Consider the following 16,375-nt stretch of genomic DNA (forward strand, 5'->3'; position numbering starts at 1 on the left):
TCATCGACTCTGTCATCGACCGACAGATTGCTTTAACATATGATGTGGTTAGCTGATATGTAAAATATCTATCCAGGCGTTTTAGGACCTGGCAGGTGTCAGCAACTTCTGAGCAGAAGAACGCGCCCATTATGAAATGACCACAGTTACAGCCATGCATCAACTCAAGTAGTTCCTGTTCTAAGTCAAACAATTAACATCTGACTAATCAGAATACAGATGAGTTGCTAGGTAGATAACCAAATACAACTGAACTACAGAACTACTGATTTAACATATTTTAATATATTTTCAATATGAAAAAACTGTACTCCAAGTGTTATTTGAAATGACCACTTTTTGTGTATTATGTTTACTGCATTTCAATACAGTCCAAAGTGTCATATATTTCAACATAATGGTAAAAATGGGGCATTTGACTCACTTTTTTTCCTACCATATCAACAACCATTTCTGTTTTTTGCATTATCCGTGTGGGTGTGGCCTGCTACAGCACATCCTGACAGGCTGTCAAAGGTACTTGGTCTATAGGTGACACCTCCCCCTCACACTGGTCTGTCTCTGTGCTGTCTGTTTCTATAGGCTGTACTCTGGGGCCAGGATGACTGCCTATCCTGATCAGCCTGTCCTGCTCCTGTTCTGAACCCGACGCCAAGCCTGAGTATGTCCGATGGACCGTTGAAGCTGAGCCAATCAGAGAGATCCTAGGGATCAGGAAGTCTAGTGTAAGTGATGAGTACAGAGGCAGATGGCAGGTGTATAACAACAAGAAGCATATAGGGAACCTCTCTCTCTAGCTCACAACCATCACTGAGAAGGATGACGCTCTGTACAGGTGTAAAATCAACATGGAGCATGTTCAGAGACATCAGACTCCATGTGGAAGGTTAGACAAAATGTTTATTTACATCAACTTCCTTAGCACAATCTACAACTTGCAAGATGATATACTGTATACAACTGTGCATTTTTGTGAGTAATATAATAGTGGCAAAACTTGCTCACTAACATCATAATGACAAAACCTATTACTAGTAGCCTTCTCAGGGAAGAACATGTGGTGGAGAATGGCCACACACACACACACACACCACATACTCACCTACAAAATGAACCAGGGAATGTATATGTTTTTCTTGAACTGGTATCTAGATCCTGCATCATCGGTTAGGCGTTAGGGTCATCTCCTACATTCGTACTCCGATGTGTCAACAATCAGACATGTCACTGTTTGTATTCTACAGGCTGTACTCTATCAGGCCCTGAACATACAGAGATCACTGCCTTCCCAGGCCAGTCCGTTCTCCTGCCATGCTCCTGTACTGACCCTCAGGCCAAACCTCACAGCTTCACATGGTCCGTGGGCAGTCGGCTAGCCACCAGTGACATCTGGTCCTCTCTCTCCTCTAACTGGAGTCATGTCTACAGACACAGCGTGCAGCTGTCTTCTAACAGTTCTCCTGGAGGCTCTCTCCTCCTCTCCAATTTCACTCACAGGAATGAAGGACTATACACATGCAAAATGACAAGCCATAATACCACAGCGCATAGACTCATCTTTCTCACTGGTAAGCAGACATTTAGTAATTTCGTCACTGATGGCTTTTCCCCATGACAGTAAAGATACTAAAAAATAATGTAGAAAAAATTATTTGCATAAATGCATACAGATAATTGAATTGTTGTTTTATCAGTTACAACGCTCAGGACAGGACAAGAGTCCAGCAGACATTCCATACTCCCAAATTGCAGTGCTTGCCTTCCTCACATTACCCTTGGCAGTTGGGTGTTACTTCTGGATATCATTAAACTGCTGTCAAAAAGAGAACACACTACACACTCTAGTATCCCTCATGTGTAGTACTTACTATAGAACTTTGTAGTATACTATAGTAAATACTACAGTAATATCTGCAAAAACACTAGCGTCCGCAATACATTTTTTTAGCTAGTAATAATATAGTATTACATTTGCATATACCCCACCCATTCCCCTTATCCCAATTTATGCCACCCATGAGGGTGAAACCTATATGCCAAGTATATTCCATTTATTGTTCTCCCTACACTTATTGTGTTCACCCTGATCTATCCCTACAAGCACCAAGAATATTTACTTACTTATTACAGGTTATAGAAAAGAGCAGAAACTCTGAACAATCTGTTCAGACTCCAGTCCTACCTACAGGTTATGCAAAATGTGCTATTTAATAATTATCCAGTTTCCTCAAGGAGAAAGCCCCCACTTATATGTCAAAGATACACTTAACAAAAATATAAACGCAACATGTAAAGTGTTGGTCCCATGATTCATGAGCCGAAATAAAAGATTCCAGAAATGTTCCAAATGTACAAAATGCTTATTTCTCTCAAATTTGGTGCAGTAATGTATTTACATCCCTGTTAGTGAGCATTTCCCCTTTACAAAGATTATCCATCCACCTGACAGGTGTGGCATATCAAGAAGCTGATTAAACAGCGTGATCATTACACAGGTGCACCTTGTGCTGGGGACAATAAAAGGCCACTCTAAAATGTGTAGTTGTCACACAACACAATGCCACAGATGTTTTAAGTTTCCAGGGAGCGTGCAATTGGCAATCTGACTGCAGGAATGTCCACCAGAGCTGTTGCCAGAGCATTGAATGTTCATTTCTCTACCATACAGTGCATTCGGAAAGTATTAAGACCCTTTGACTTTTTCCACATTTTGTTACGTTATAGCCTTATTCAAAAATGTATTAAAAACACAATACCCCATAATGACAAAGCAGAAACAGCTTTATATAATTTTTTGCAAAAGCATTAACAAAAACAGAAATATTACATTTACATAAGTATTCAGACCCTTTACTAAGTACTTTGTTGAATCACCTATGGCAGCGATTACAGACTCGATTCTTCTTGGGTATGACACTACAAGCTTGGCACACCTGTATTTGGGGAGTTTCTCCCATTCCTCTCTGCAGATCCTCTCAAGCTCTGTCAGGTTGGATGGGGAGCGTGGCTGCACAGCTACACTGCTCAAAAAAATAAAGGGAACACTTAAACAACACAATGTAACTCCAAGTCAATCACACTTCTGTGAAATCAAACTGTCTACTTAGGAAGCAACACTGATTGACAATCAATTTCACATGCTGTTGTGCAAATGGAATAGACAAAAGGTGGAAATTATAGGCAATTAGCAAGACACCCCCCAAAACAGGAGTGATTCTGCAGGTGGTGACCACAGACCACTTCTCAGTTCCTATCCTTCCTGGCTGATGTTTTGGTCACTTTTGAATGCTGGCGGTGCTCTCACTCTAGTGGTAGCATGAGACGGAGTCTACAACCCACACAAGTGGCTCAGGTAGTGCAGTTCATCCAGGGTGGCACATCAATGCGAACTGTAGTGCGATTAGTGTAGTGTTAGCTGGCTACACAGTTGTCTTTGCTATCTTTGATTGTTTGATCTTAGCTAGCTACTTAGCTGGCTACATAGCCGTCTTTGTATCAAAGATAATTGTGTAGTTATTGAGGTTCGCTGAGGTTCGCTAGCCAGGTATTCTCGTCCTAACGTAACGTAACGTAGTCAACCCTGCTAGCTAGCCAACTAGCCACCGATTAGCAGCACTGTAGAAACGATTACATTACAACGGAACGACTTGATTAGTGTAGTGTTAGCTAGCTACATAGTTGTCTTTGCTATCTTTGTATCTAAGATAATTGTGTAGCTTTGAGTAATTATCGGTTAGCTAGCCAGCTATTTTCGCCTGCCGCGCTGCCGTCCTCCTACCTAGCCAACACTGCTAGCTAACACTGCTAGCTAGCCAACTTCTACCGAATAGCAGCACTGTAGAAACTTACATTACAACGGAACGACTTGATTAGCGTAGTGTTAGCTAGTTGTCTTTGCTGTCCTTGTATCCAAGATAATTGTGTAGTTTAGATAAATTTAGAGAAATTGTCGAGGTTACCTAGCCAGCTTCACTTTCAACAACACAGCCACTGCTAGCCAGCCTACTTCACCAGCCAGCAGTACTATATCATTTTTAGTCAATAAGATCTTTTATTTTATTTTTTTGCAACGTAAGCTTAACTTTCTGAACATTCGAGACGTGTAGTCCACTTGTCATTCTAATCTCCTTTGCATTAGCGTAGCCTCTTCTGTAGCCTGTCAACTATGTGTCTGTCTATCCCTGTTCTCTCCTCTCTGCACAGACCATACAAACGCTTCACACCGCGTGGCCGCGGCCACCCTAACCTGGTGGTCCCAGCCCGCACGACCCACGTGGAGTTCCAGGTCTCCGGTAGCCTCTGGAACTGCCGATCTGCGGCCAACAAGGCAGAGCTCATCTCAGCCTATGCGTCCCTCCAGTCCCTCGACTTCTTGGCACTGACGGAAACATGGCTCACCACAGATAACACTGCTACTCCTACTGCTCTCTCTTCGTCTGCCCACGTGTTCTCGCACACCCCGAGAGCTTCTGGTCAGCGGGGTGGTGGCACCGGGATCCTCATCTCTCCCAAGTGGTCATTCTCTCTTTCTCCCCTTACCCATCTGTCTATCGCCTCCTTTGAATTCCATGCTGTCACAGTTACCAGCCCTTTCAAGCTTAACATCCTTATCATTTATCGCCCTCCAGGTTCCCTCGGAGAGTTCATCAATGAGCTTGATGCCTTGATAAGCTCCTTTCCTGAGGACGGCTCACCTCTCACAGTTTTGGGTGACTTTAACCTCCCCACGTCTACCTTTGACTCATTCCTCTCTGCCTCCTTCTTTCCACTCCTCTCCTCTTTTGACCTCACCCTCTCACCTTCCCCCCCTACTCACAAGGCAGGCAATACGCTTGACCTCATCTTTACTAGATGCTGTTCTTCCACTAACCTCATTGCAACTCCCCTCCAAGTCTCCGACCACTACCTTGTATCCTTTTCCCTCTCGCTCTCATCCAACACTTCCCACACTGCCCCTACTCGGATGGTATCGCGCCGTCCCAACCTTCGCTCTCTCTCCCCCGCTACTCTCTCCTCTTCCATCCTATCATCTCTTCCCTCTGCCCAAACCTTCTCCAACCTATCTCCTGATTCTGCCTCCTCAACCCTCCTCTCCTCCCTTTCTGCATCCTTTGACTCTCTATGTCCCCTATCCTCCAGGCCGGCTCGGTCCTCCCCTCCCGCTCCGTGGCTCGACGACTCATTGCGAGCTCACAGAACAGGGCTCCGGGCAGCCGAGCGGAAATGGAGGAAAACTCGCCTCCCTGCGGACCTGGCATCCTTTCACTCCCTCCTCTTTACATTTTCCTCTTCTGTCTCTGCTGCTAAAGCCACTTTCTACCACTCTAAATTCCAAGCATCTGCCTCTAACCCTAGGAAGCTCTTTGCCACCTTCTCCTCCCTCCTGAATCCTCCTCCCCCTCCCCCCCCCTCCTCCCTCTCTGCAGACGACTTCGTCAACCATTTCGAAAAGAAGGTCGACGACATCCGATCCTCGTTTGCTAAGTCAAACGCCACCGCTGGTTCTGCTCACACTGCCCTACCCTGTGCTCTGACCTCTTTCTCCCCTCTCTCTCCAGATGAAATCTCGCGTCTTGTGACGGCCGGCCGCCCAACAACCTGCCCGCTTGACCCTATCCCCTCCTCTCTTCTCCAGACCATTTCCGGAGACCTTCTCCCTTACCTCACCTCGCTCATCAACTCATCCTTGACCGCTGGCTACGTCCCTTCCGTCTTCAAGAGAGCGAGAGTTGCACCCCTTCTGAAAAAACCTACACTCGATCCCTCCGATGTCAACAACTACAGACCAGTATCCCTTCTTTCTTTTCTCTCCAAAACTCTTGAACGTGCCGTCCTTGGCCAGCTCTCCTGCTATCTCTCTCAGAATGACCTTCTTGATCCAAATCAGTCAGGTTTCAAGACTAGTCACTCAACTGAGACTGCTCTTCTCTGTATCACGGAGGCGCTCCGCACTGCTAAAGCTAACTCTCTCTCCTCTGCTCTCATCCTTCTAGACCTATCGGCTGCCTTCGATACTGTGAACCATCAGATCCTCCTCTCCACCCTCTCCGAGTTGGGCATCTCCGGCGCGGCCCACGCTTGGATTGCGTCCTACCTGACAGGTCGCTCCTACCAGGTGGCGTGGCGAGAATCTGTCTCCTCAACACGCGCTCTCACCACTGGTGTCCCCCAGGGCTCTGTTCTAGGCCCTCTCCTATTCTCGCTATACACCAAGTCACTTGGCTCTGTCATAACCTCACATGGTCTCTCCTATCATTGCTATGCAGACGACACACAATTAATCTTCTCCTTTCCCCCTTCTGATGACCAGGTGGCGAATCGCATCTCTGCATGTCTGGCAGACATATCAGTGTGGATGACGGATCACCACCTCAAGCTGAACCTCGGCAAGACGGAGCTGCTCTTCCTCCCGGGGAAGGACTGCCCGTTCCATGATCTCGCCATCACGGTTGACAACTCCATTGTGTCCTCCTCCCAGAGCGCTAAGAACCTTGGCGTGATCCTGGACAACACCCTGTCGTTCTCAACTAACATCAAGGCGGTGGCCCGTTCCTGTAGGTTCATGCTCTACAACATCCGCAGAGTACGACCCTGCCTCACACAGGAAGCGGCGCAGGTCCTAATCCAGGCACTTGTCATCTCCCGTCTGGATTACTGCAACTCGCTGTTGGCTGGGCTCCCTGCCTGTGCCATTAAACCCCTACAACTCATCCAGAACGCCGCAGCCCGTCTGGTGTTCAACCTTCCCAAGTTCTCTCACGTCACCCCGCTCCTCCGCTCTCTCCACTGGCTTCCAGTTGAAGCTCGCATCCGCTACAAGACCATGGTGCTTGCCTACGGAGCTGTGAGGGGAACGGCACCTCAGTACCTTCAGGCTCTGATCAGGCCCTACACCCAAACAAGGGCACTGCGTTCATCCACCTCTGGCCTGCTCGCCTCCCTACCACTGAGGAAGTACAGTTCCCGCTCAGCCCAGTCAAAACTGTTCGCTGCTCTGGCACCCCAATGGTGGAACAAACTCCCTCACGACGCCAGGACAGCGGAGTCAATCACCACCTTCCGGAGACACCTGAAACCCCACCTCTTCAAGGAATACCTAGGATAGGATAAAGCAATCCTTCTGCCCCCCCCCCCTAAAAGATTTAGATGCACTATTGTAAAGTGGCTGTTCCACTGGATGTCATAAGGTGAATGCACCAATTTGTAAGTCGCTCTGGATAAGAGCGTCTGCTAAATGACTTAAAAATGTTAAATGTAATGTAATGTAACTGTGGCAAAAAGGTTTGCTGTGTCTGTCAGCGTAGTGTCCAGAGCATGCAGGCGCTACCAGGAGACAGGCCAGTACATCAGGAGACGTGGAGGAGGCCGTAGGAGGGCAACAACCCAGCAGCAGGACCGGTAGCTCCGCCTTAGTGCAAGGAGGTGCACTGCCAGAGCCCTGCAAAATGACCTCCAGCAGGCCACAAATGTGCATGTCAGCATATGGTCTCACAAGGGGTCTGAGGATCTCATCTCGGTACCTAATGGCAGTCAGGCTACCTCTGGCGAGCACATGGAGGGCTGTGCGGCCCAACAAAGAAATGCCACCCCACACCATGACTGACCCATCGCCAAACTGGTCATGCTGGAGGATGTTGCAGGCAGCAGAACGTTCTCCACGGCGTCTCCAGACTCTGTCACGTCTGTCACATGTGCTCAGTGTGAACCTGCTTTCATCTGTAAAGAGCACAGGGCGCCAGTGGCGAATTTGCCAATCTTGGTGTTCTCTGGCAAATGCCAAACGTCCTGCACGGTGTTGGGCTGTAAGCACAACCCCCACCTGTGGACGTCGGGCCCTCATACCACCCTCATGGAGTCTGTTTCTGACCGTTTGAGCAGACACATGCACATTTGTGGCCTGCTGGAGGTCATTTTGCAGGGCTCTGGCAGTGCACCTCCTTGCACAAAGGCGGAGGTAGCGGTCCTGCTGCTGGGTTGTTGCCCTCCTACGGCCTCCTCCACGTCTCCTGATGTACTGGCCTGTCTCCTGGTAGCGCCTGCATGCTCTGGACACTACGCTGACAGACACAGCAAACCTTTTTGCCACAGTTCGCATTGATGTGCCACCCTGGATGAACTGCACTACCTGAGCCACTTGTGTGGGTTGTAGACTCCGTCTCATGCTACCACTAGAGTGAGAGCACCGCCAGTATTCAAAAGTGACCAAAACATCAGCCAGGAAGCATAGGAACTGAGAAGTGGTCTGTGGTCACCACCTGCAGAATCACTCCTGTTTTGGGGGGTGTCTTGCTAATTGCCTATAGTTTCCACCTTTTGTCTATTCCATTTGCACAACAGCATGTGAAATTTATTGTCAATCAGTGTTGCTTCCTAAGTGGACAGTTTGATTTCACAGAAGTGTGATTGACTTGGAGTTACATTGTGTTGTTTAAGTGTTCCCTTTATTTTTTTGAGCAGTGTATTTTCAGATGTTCGATCGGAACCTTCAGACTTGTCCCGAAGCCACTCCTGTGTTGTCTTGGCTGTGTGCTTAGGGTCGTTGTCCTGTTGGAAGGTGAACCTTCACCACAGTCTGAGGTCCTGAGCACTCTGGAGCAGGTTATCATCAAGGATCTCTCTGTACTTTGCTCCATTCATCTTTGCCTCGATCCTGACTAGTCTCCCAGTCACTGCTGCTGAAAAACATCCTCACAGCATGATTTTGCCATCACCATGCTTCACCGTAGGGATGGTGCCAGGTTTCTTCCAGACATGACGCTTGGTATTCAAGCCAAAAAGTTATTGGTTTCAACAGACTAGAGAATATTGTTTATCATGGTCTGAGCAGGCTGTCTTGTGCCTTTTACCACTACCATAAAGGCCTGACTGGTGGAGTGCTGCAGATATGGTTGTCTTTCTGGAAGGTTCTCCCATCTCCACAGAGGAACTCTAGAGCTCTGTCAGAGTGACCATCAGGTTCTTGGTCACTTCCTTAACCAAGGCCCTTCTCCCCTGATTGCTCAGTTTGGCCTGGCAGCTAGCTCTAGGAAGAGTCTTGGTGGTTCCATTTAAGAATGAAGGAGGCCACTGTTCTTGGGGACCTTCAATGCTGCAGACATTTTTTGCTACCTTTCTCCAGATCGGTGCCTCGACAAAATCCTGTCTCGGAGCTCTACGGACAATTCCTTTGACCTCATGGTTTGGTTTTTGCTCAGACATGCACTGTCAACTGTGGAACCTAATATAGACGTGTGTGCCTTTCGAAATCATGTCCAATCAATTGCATTTACCACAGGTGGACTCCAATCAAGTTGTAGAAACATCTCAAGGATTATCAATGGCAACAGGATGAGCTCAATTTCGAGTCTCATAGCAAAGGGTCTGAATAATTATGTAAATAAGGTATTTCTGTCTTTTATTTTTAATACATCTTGCAAAAATGTCAAAAAACATGTTTTCGCTTTGCCATTATGGGGTATTGTGTGTGGATTGATAAGGGGAAAAAGAATTTCATCCATTTTAAAATAAGGCTGTAACGTAAGAAAATATGGGGGAAAAAGTCAATGGAGCTCATCCACACAAGAGGACACACAGGATAGGGTACATCTACAACTTTATTTCTGAAAAAGGAAGATAGAAATGTTTTTCAGAGAGTGAAAGGAGTGAAAGGGGTGGATGGGTAAATGTTGGCAAGGGAAACAAAGGGCCAAATGTGTCATGTCAAGAACCCCCCAAAAGGCTCAAGAGGGTGTGAGGAGGGAAGCTGAAAGAAAGTGGAGTCAAAGTGACAACTCACCCCCCCATGTCCCTGGTTCTATTGTGTCGAGGGGTGTGCGGTGGCTTGTGACATGTCTAACTATTTGTATCCCTCCATCAAACTCTGCTGTCCCTCCTGTCAATCTCCATGCATTCCACAGCAGAGCCCCCAAACCATCCTCTCACCCACCCCGGTTCCAGCCACCCTATCACCCTAACCCTGGTCCCAGCACCAACCATACTCGCACCCTAACCCTGGTCCCAGCCACCCTATCACCCTAACCCTGGTCCCAGCACCAACCATCCTCTCACCCACCCCGGTTCCAGCCCCAGCCACCCTATCACCCTAACCCTGGTTCCAGCCCCAACCACTCTCACCATTTTACGATTCAGGTATTGATTGGTGTGAACGACAATGTGCTGTCAGCAAGCCAAGTCATGTAGAAGTAAAAGGGCAGGGATGATCTATAAAGGACGATCAAAATGTGTCATTAGAGTGAGACAGATGTGATGTAAGCATTTGGCCCCTCCTGCACCGACATGCGCTTTGTGCCTCCACCCTAACAGGGATTAGGTGACCCACCCTCCCTCCCACATCAATCCCATGTCTAATGTGTGTGGTGGTAGGGATGAGGGGGGGGGTGTAGCAAAACAGAATATATAGTGGCAATTTTAGAAAAAACAAAAATCAGGGAGACAGACTATCCAAATTTAACACCTGATAAGACTCCAGATGATGTTAATATGCTCCCTAATCCATTTTGTAGGTGAGTGTGGCAATTCTCCACCATATGTGTGGGATAGTGGACCCTTCATGCATAGGCCCTGAGGATGAGCAGGTCACCCACTCAAGGGTAGAGGAGTCTCATTGAATTCAATAATCCAACAATTTATCTTTCCCAACACAAAGGCTTAAGGCCTGTATACTCTTGAAAGGGTTCCCTAATTCTTCTTCTTAATATATATTTGTTTATATATCGGGTATTTTTCCACTGTACGTAGAGACATATTCATTACGTTTCAAAGCAGACTGAATATACAAATCAAAGTTCTACATAAGGCTGTTGTTTAGCAAACTCATGAGTTCCTAGAGTACCTGGCCCATCTGCCAGTCTGTGGAAAAACGATTGCCCCATTTGGGCACTCATTTGGGGATGGCTAGTCTGACAATGTCATTACCCTTCTCTGTCCTAGACATTCCGAATCCTGTTAAATTCACATCCACTTCAGACAAAAACTTCAGTGTTTGTCTATTCACATCTTTCTATGTCATGGAAGGATGAAGGGTCAGAAGAAGTAGGGGGTGACCCGATGCCCCCTTAGACACGACCCGTTAAAGATTATCTACTAGTGCATGTTTCATTTTTCTCAGTGAAGTACAAGATCACAGGATAACCTCTCACTCACACACCCAGCAGTATGAGAGAGGAAAGTGGTAGACAGGAAATAACACAACAGTGACATTTAGTGGTTGTCACTATACTACTATTTCACTCTGTAAATTTTAAATGTTCTACTATTTCAACCTTTTTGATAATATTTTATTAGAACAATGACATACTGCAAAACTGATTAAACATATTACAAACAGGAGGGGATCAAACTAGGTAATCTGTAAGGAATTGTACGTTACTTTAAAAGACCATCCACAATGGAGAATTGAGAATCTCAAATCAGAGTTCACCAGCATTACATAGGAAATAATCAAACATTAAAAAGTCAGCGGCAGTTACAAATCAGTCAGTGTGTTAATCAAACAGATCTCCCAGGATAGGTCTGCTGTCTTTCCCTTTTCTGCTCCCCCTCTCCGATATCCCTTCTTTACTAGATAGGTCCTCTTCAGATATGCTTCTCACTGGCTGGGCTAGTGCATAAACCCTCCTCTTTCTGATAACAGGGACAGTTTGAGCTGTTTCAGAGGGAAAAATACCATTAGCTTCTGTGAATTGAGCTGTCCTTGCTGATCACATGACCAAGATGATAAAGTAAGAACTTAAAAAACATGCAAAGCCACACTTCTGTGTATGGTAAGAGGGACCACTTCTCTAACAGTGCATTAGGAGGTGTCTACTCATCGAGAGGAATGTACCCAGGGGTTCTGAGGGTCCGTTACCCAGGGGGGATGGTTGTGTTCTGTGCTGTGTAGAACTAGCCGTCCATGGATCCTCCTCCGGATTATGGGGAATCCCCCAGCTCTGCACTGGGGTGGATGGAACTGCAAAGTCTGTAATTTTAAGTGTGTCCACAAAGTCACCAAGGACCTCACAACTCACTGTTGCCACACCCTTTAGCCTACCCTAGCAAATGGAACTTCAGTAGCCTACAGCTTATGTGCTTATAATAAGGCAGAGGGCTGTGTAGGCCTACTTTTGCACAGTATTAAATAGACTAAGATGTGGGCTCATAGTGGAAGTGTACTTTATTTCAGGGTGTTTTCACCATACTAATGAAGCTTCATTGAAATCCTGTCTAGGAGATGGGCAACAAGTCTCAAAATGCAAGCCTTTAAAGACCAGTGTGGTGTCAAAATAACTCTGTGCGAGGGTCCAATCCGAAGGGGAATCGAACTCAATATACTTTAAAATGACTAAAACCAAATCAAAACTGTGTAGAAATGATAATGGACCTACATTCATACAATTTCAAGACTTCTGTCTAGCTCGCTAATAAATCACTGAAATGAAAGCTAGACAGTCAGGGCGCAAATATAATAACTAATATATAGTGTGGCCCTCTGGACCACTGGTGTAGCACACACTCCCACAGCCCACGCAAGGCAGGGGGGTCCACGCACTTTGGGGGCCCCCAACCCTTAAAAGGACAGGCCCCCCAGATAGCATATGAACACAAACATTTTAGAATTACAGGAAATTAGCTTTAAACTGCTAAATGTTCTCTCAGCCTCATGGCAAAATGTGCAGAACAGCAGGAAATTAGCTCAGAGATTCTTGAAAGTCGGGACAATCCTTGTCCGGCAGGGAAACTTGATATAGAGATATAAAAAACATAAAATGTGCATTTACGGGAATGTTATAAGGGAAAATATTTCTTTTTGGAATTTTCTCAATATGATTCATTTTCATGTCTGCTCTATGCCTGTAAATGCCCTTGTCCGGAGCAAAGGATCCCAATTTCAAACTCTCCAAAAAAGTGTTTTAAATTATAAAAACTGCCAATAAAGGGACATTAACTAAAAAATAACATTATGTAGTTTCTTGCAATAGCTCTCTGTGACTTTAAAGAATATTTCTTAAGACTGATCCCTAAAAGAAGTGTCTGGAGATTGTCAACTCCATCAGATTTGCCTAAAATTCTAAATTAACCAGGAATGAGCTGTGTCAGCTATACCATAAGGACTGTCACGCTGGTATAAACGATTTGGAGACAGGCACATGAATACACAATAGGGGTTTTTAATACACCCAAAACAAACATGTATACAAAAACACTGGGCTGTACCCAAACAAAAGAGCGAGGGTAAACCTCGTTGAATGACGATACCCGTAATACACAATATATAAAGCTGCACCAACACATAGGTACTCACACACCCAACAGACATGGGAACAATAACCGACAAAGACAGAGGGTGGATATTTAACATACTAATCAGGGGAAATAGGAATCAGGTGTGTGTAATCAGACAAGACAGTTCGGGATTGATGATAATGAATCCCGTTCAGTGAAGCCTAGAAAGCCGGTGACGTAGACCTTTGGAACTGGTGAACAGAATGAGCAGCAGTACCGGGAGGATCCGTGACAAAGACCCCAACATCCTCATTACATGTAGTGAAACAAGACCACTCATGGTCTGTAAAGTTCTCTACTTTTGATATATTGTTTGTTTTAAATCTATCGGAATCCCCATGGTAACAACCATAAACTGTCAACCCCATCAGCCTAATAGTTTAAGATAGAATTATACTTTTTTCAAATATGCAACTAACGAAAAACAAAAATTGCTACTGTATAAACCACTTGAATGAAGAACAAAAAGCAATTTGTCAACACCGTAAAACAAACTAAGATTTTTGTCTAACGTCAACTCCTTCATGGTGTTGAAAGATCTGATAACAACCATTATTTTATTGGGGATTTTCAAATGAATAATTTTTCATATTTAAAAAAATGTTTGTACTTAACTTTTATTTTTAGTATCTGTTGTCAGATGTCCATCACCGATGGAGTCAAAGTATTTAGTGTGCTTGACCTAAGGGATGTTTGCTTTATAAATGCAGTTTTTTTTTTAAATAAATGTTGTTCTAAATCTAGAAAAAGAACTTCAAAATGCTAACGAAAATAGCCCTGGAGCATTTAATAGTGCTATAAAACAAAACAAAAAGACGTTTGGAGATTTGTATTACATATTTGAATAATCTAAATGCTAGAATTAAACTTTCAATGTCATTAAACACGTGTTGTACAATAATTGTAAAAATGAAATGCTTTTATGGTGTCTGACAGTTGACAAATCTAGTTAGATTATATATTTTTTATTAGGAGATTATTCCTTTACATGGTGTAATATCTTATCATTTGGTTCATCAAAATATATACAATTATTTGTTAATATTATTACAAATATTTGTGGGAAAAAGTTTAAATTGTCCAATCGTTCAAGAATCCCTGAGCTCTAAAACAGCAACATTTTCCATCAGCCTCACGGCAACATTTGAAAAATTGCATGAGATTAGCTATAGCTATAGATTAGCATTTTTCTCTCTGCCCATGGAAGAAAAATACAGGTCCTTGCTCGAACCTTGTGGGGGTCACGCGAAACTGTGCTACACCACTGCTCCGGTCCTAGTTTGACACCCCTGCTTTAGACATTGTAATGTGAAATAAATCAGGCCAGTTGAGCTGATGACATTACAGTGTGCATCAGTAATTCCATCACTTACTGCTGATTGGAGAGCTTTGGGTGCAGACTGATCCAGTGACATAAGGAGACCGCGGTACTCCCTGGTCTGTTGTGCTCCTCGCGGGACCTGCAGTGTGGTTAAAATATTCTCTCTAGTTAAACATAGCTGGCAGCACTGTGTATATGTAACGTTTCTTACTATAGCCACAGATAAAAAAAACAAAAAACATCTTTGCTTAAGCTACTCACTTACAGGAGAACATACAACATTAACCTGTCTTGCTATCTCATCACTTACCAGATGAGGTCGCTAGGCCCATCTCAAACCACTCCAGACCAGCGCTGGTCTCTGTGATGTCGGGTACTTGACGAGTCGGTGACTCAGGGCTAGGATAAGAAATTCTCGTTGCGAATTCTCGGTTGAGGTTTTGATAAGGCGAGTCGTCATTTCGCAATAAAACACCTCGTATTAAAGACATTGAGTCCATAGCTAACTAAATAAGATGAACTCGGGCTAGTCCTAAAGCGAACAACAACAACCTGCGCGCAGGACGGCTGGTAACCATTCCTTGTAGGGACGATAGTAGCCAGCTAGCTTGCTAACTTGTTAGCTAGCTAGTTCCTGCATCTGCTGCGCCAAACGTTGTTTAAACGCAGTCTATCTAGCTACTAGCGGTTGATTAGGGTGAGAACAACTTAAAGGCCATGTTGCAAATAAATACATTAGCCAATAATATAAATAGAACATACACCCCTTGCAAATTGCTGCTAGATTTAAATAAAAGTGAAGCACATGTTCTAGTTAGTAAACGCCCCCTCAAGCGCATGACGCAGCCTGTAATTTTGCCAACACATTTCCTGTGAAGTTCGTTCGGGTGAAGACGGGCTGACTTGGGACATCTGGTGAAGACGCCGGTTCTACAAACAAGTAGGTAACTATTACTCCATGGCCTGAAGTTCTGGAATAAAACCAAAAATGATCTGCTTCAAGGTAATTGTCTCTTTTATGCATACATGATTTTTGTTGGTAAAAGGTATGAACTTGGCATTGCTAGCTGGCTTCTGACTTATCCATCCTACTTTACTAGCTAACAACTGACAAGTTGTATCAGGCAGATGCATGGGGAAAAATAGCTATATTTGCAGTGGTGGAAAAAGTATCCCATTGTCATACTTGAGAAAGTAAAGGCACCTTAATAGAAAATGACTGAAGTAAAAGTCACCCAGTAAAATTCTACTTAAGTATATTTAAAACCAAAAACTTTTACTCAAGTATCAAAAGTAAACGTGACCTCCGCAGTGGTTTAACATGCTTAACGTTACCTGACCGCGCGCATGTTGATTTTTGTCGTTCCACCTCAGACACGATCAGGACACACAGGTTGAAATATCAAAACAAACTCTGAACCAACAATATTCCTTTGGGGACAGGTCGAAAAGCATTAAACTTTTATGGCAATTTTAAATAGCTAGCTTGCGGTTGCTAGTTAATGCTAGCAATTTTGTCCTTGGATATAAACATTGGATTGTTATTTTACCTGAAATGCACAAGGTCCTTTACTCCGACAATTGATCAACCTGTAAAAGTTTGTTTTCTAGTAATCTCTCCTCCTTCAGACTTGTTCTTCTTTGGACTTTATTTGGTGGTTGGCAACCAATATAAGGTGCATTACCACTACTGACTGGAGCATAGACCTCAGTTCATCTTTCAATCACACACGTGGGTATATGCTCCTAAAAACCAATGAGGTGATTGCATGTGGTTAAATGCTGCTAAAA

At 44.6% G+C, this 16,375-nt stretch overlaps 1 long non-coding RNA gene across 2 annotated transcripts; it reads right to left on the reverse strand.

Annotated features, from left to right (window-relative positions):
• Positions 1 to 8,449: 8,449 nt before the first annotated feature.
• Positions 8,450 to 15,402, reverse strand: LOC129815449 (uncharacterized). Of its 2 annotated transcripts, XR_008753433.1 has the most exons (4): positions 14,895 to 15,402; positions 14,637 to 14,723; positions 11,825 to 11,959; positions 8,450 to 11,644 (listed from the first exon to the last, which is right to left on the reverse strand). It is a non-coding gene; the product is annotated as an uncharacterized LOC129815449 (long non-coding RNA). The 2 variants fall into 2 exon arrangements; XR_008753432.1 differs by having other exon boundaries at positions 8,450 to 11,959; positions 14,895 to 15,401.
• Between the last annotated feature and the right edge of the window lie 973 nt (positions 15,403 to 16,375).

Source organism: Salvelinus fontinalis, chromosome 18 (genome assembly GCF_029448725.1).
Source record: "Salvelinus fontinalis isolate EN_2023a chromosome 18, ASM2944872v1, whole genome shotgun sequence".
Taxonomy (NCBI): domain Eukaryota; kingdom Metazoa; phylum Chordata; class Actinopteri; order Salmoniformes; family Salmonidae; genus Salvelinus; species Salvelinus fontinalis.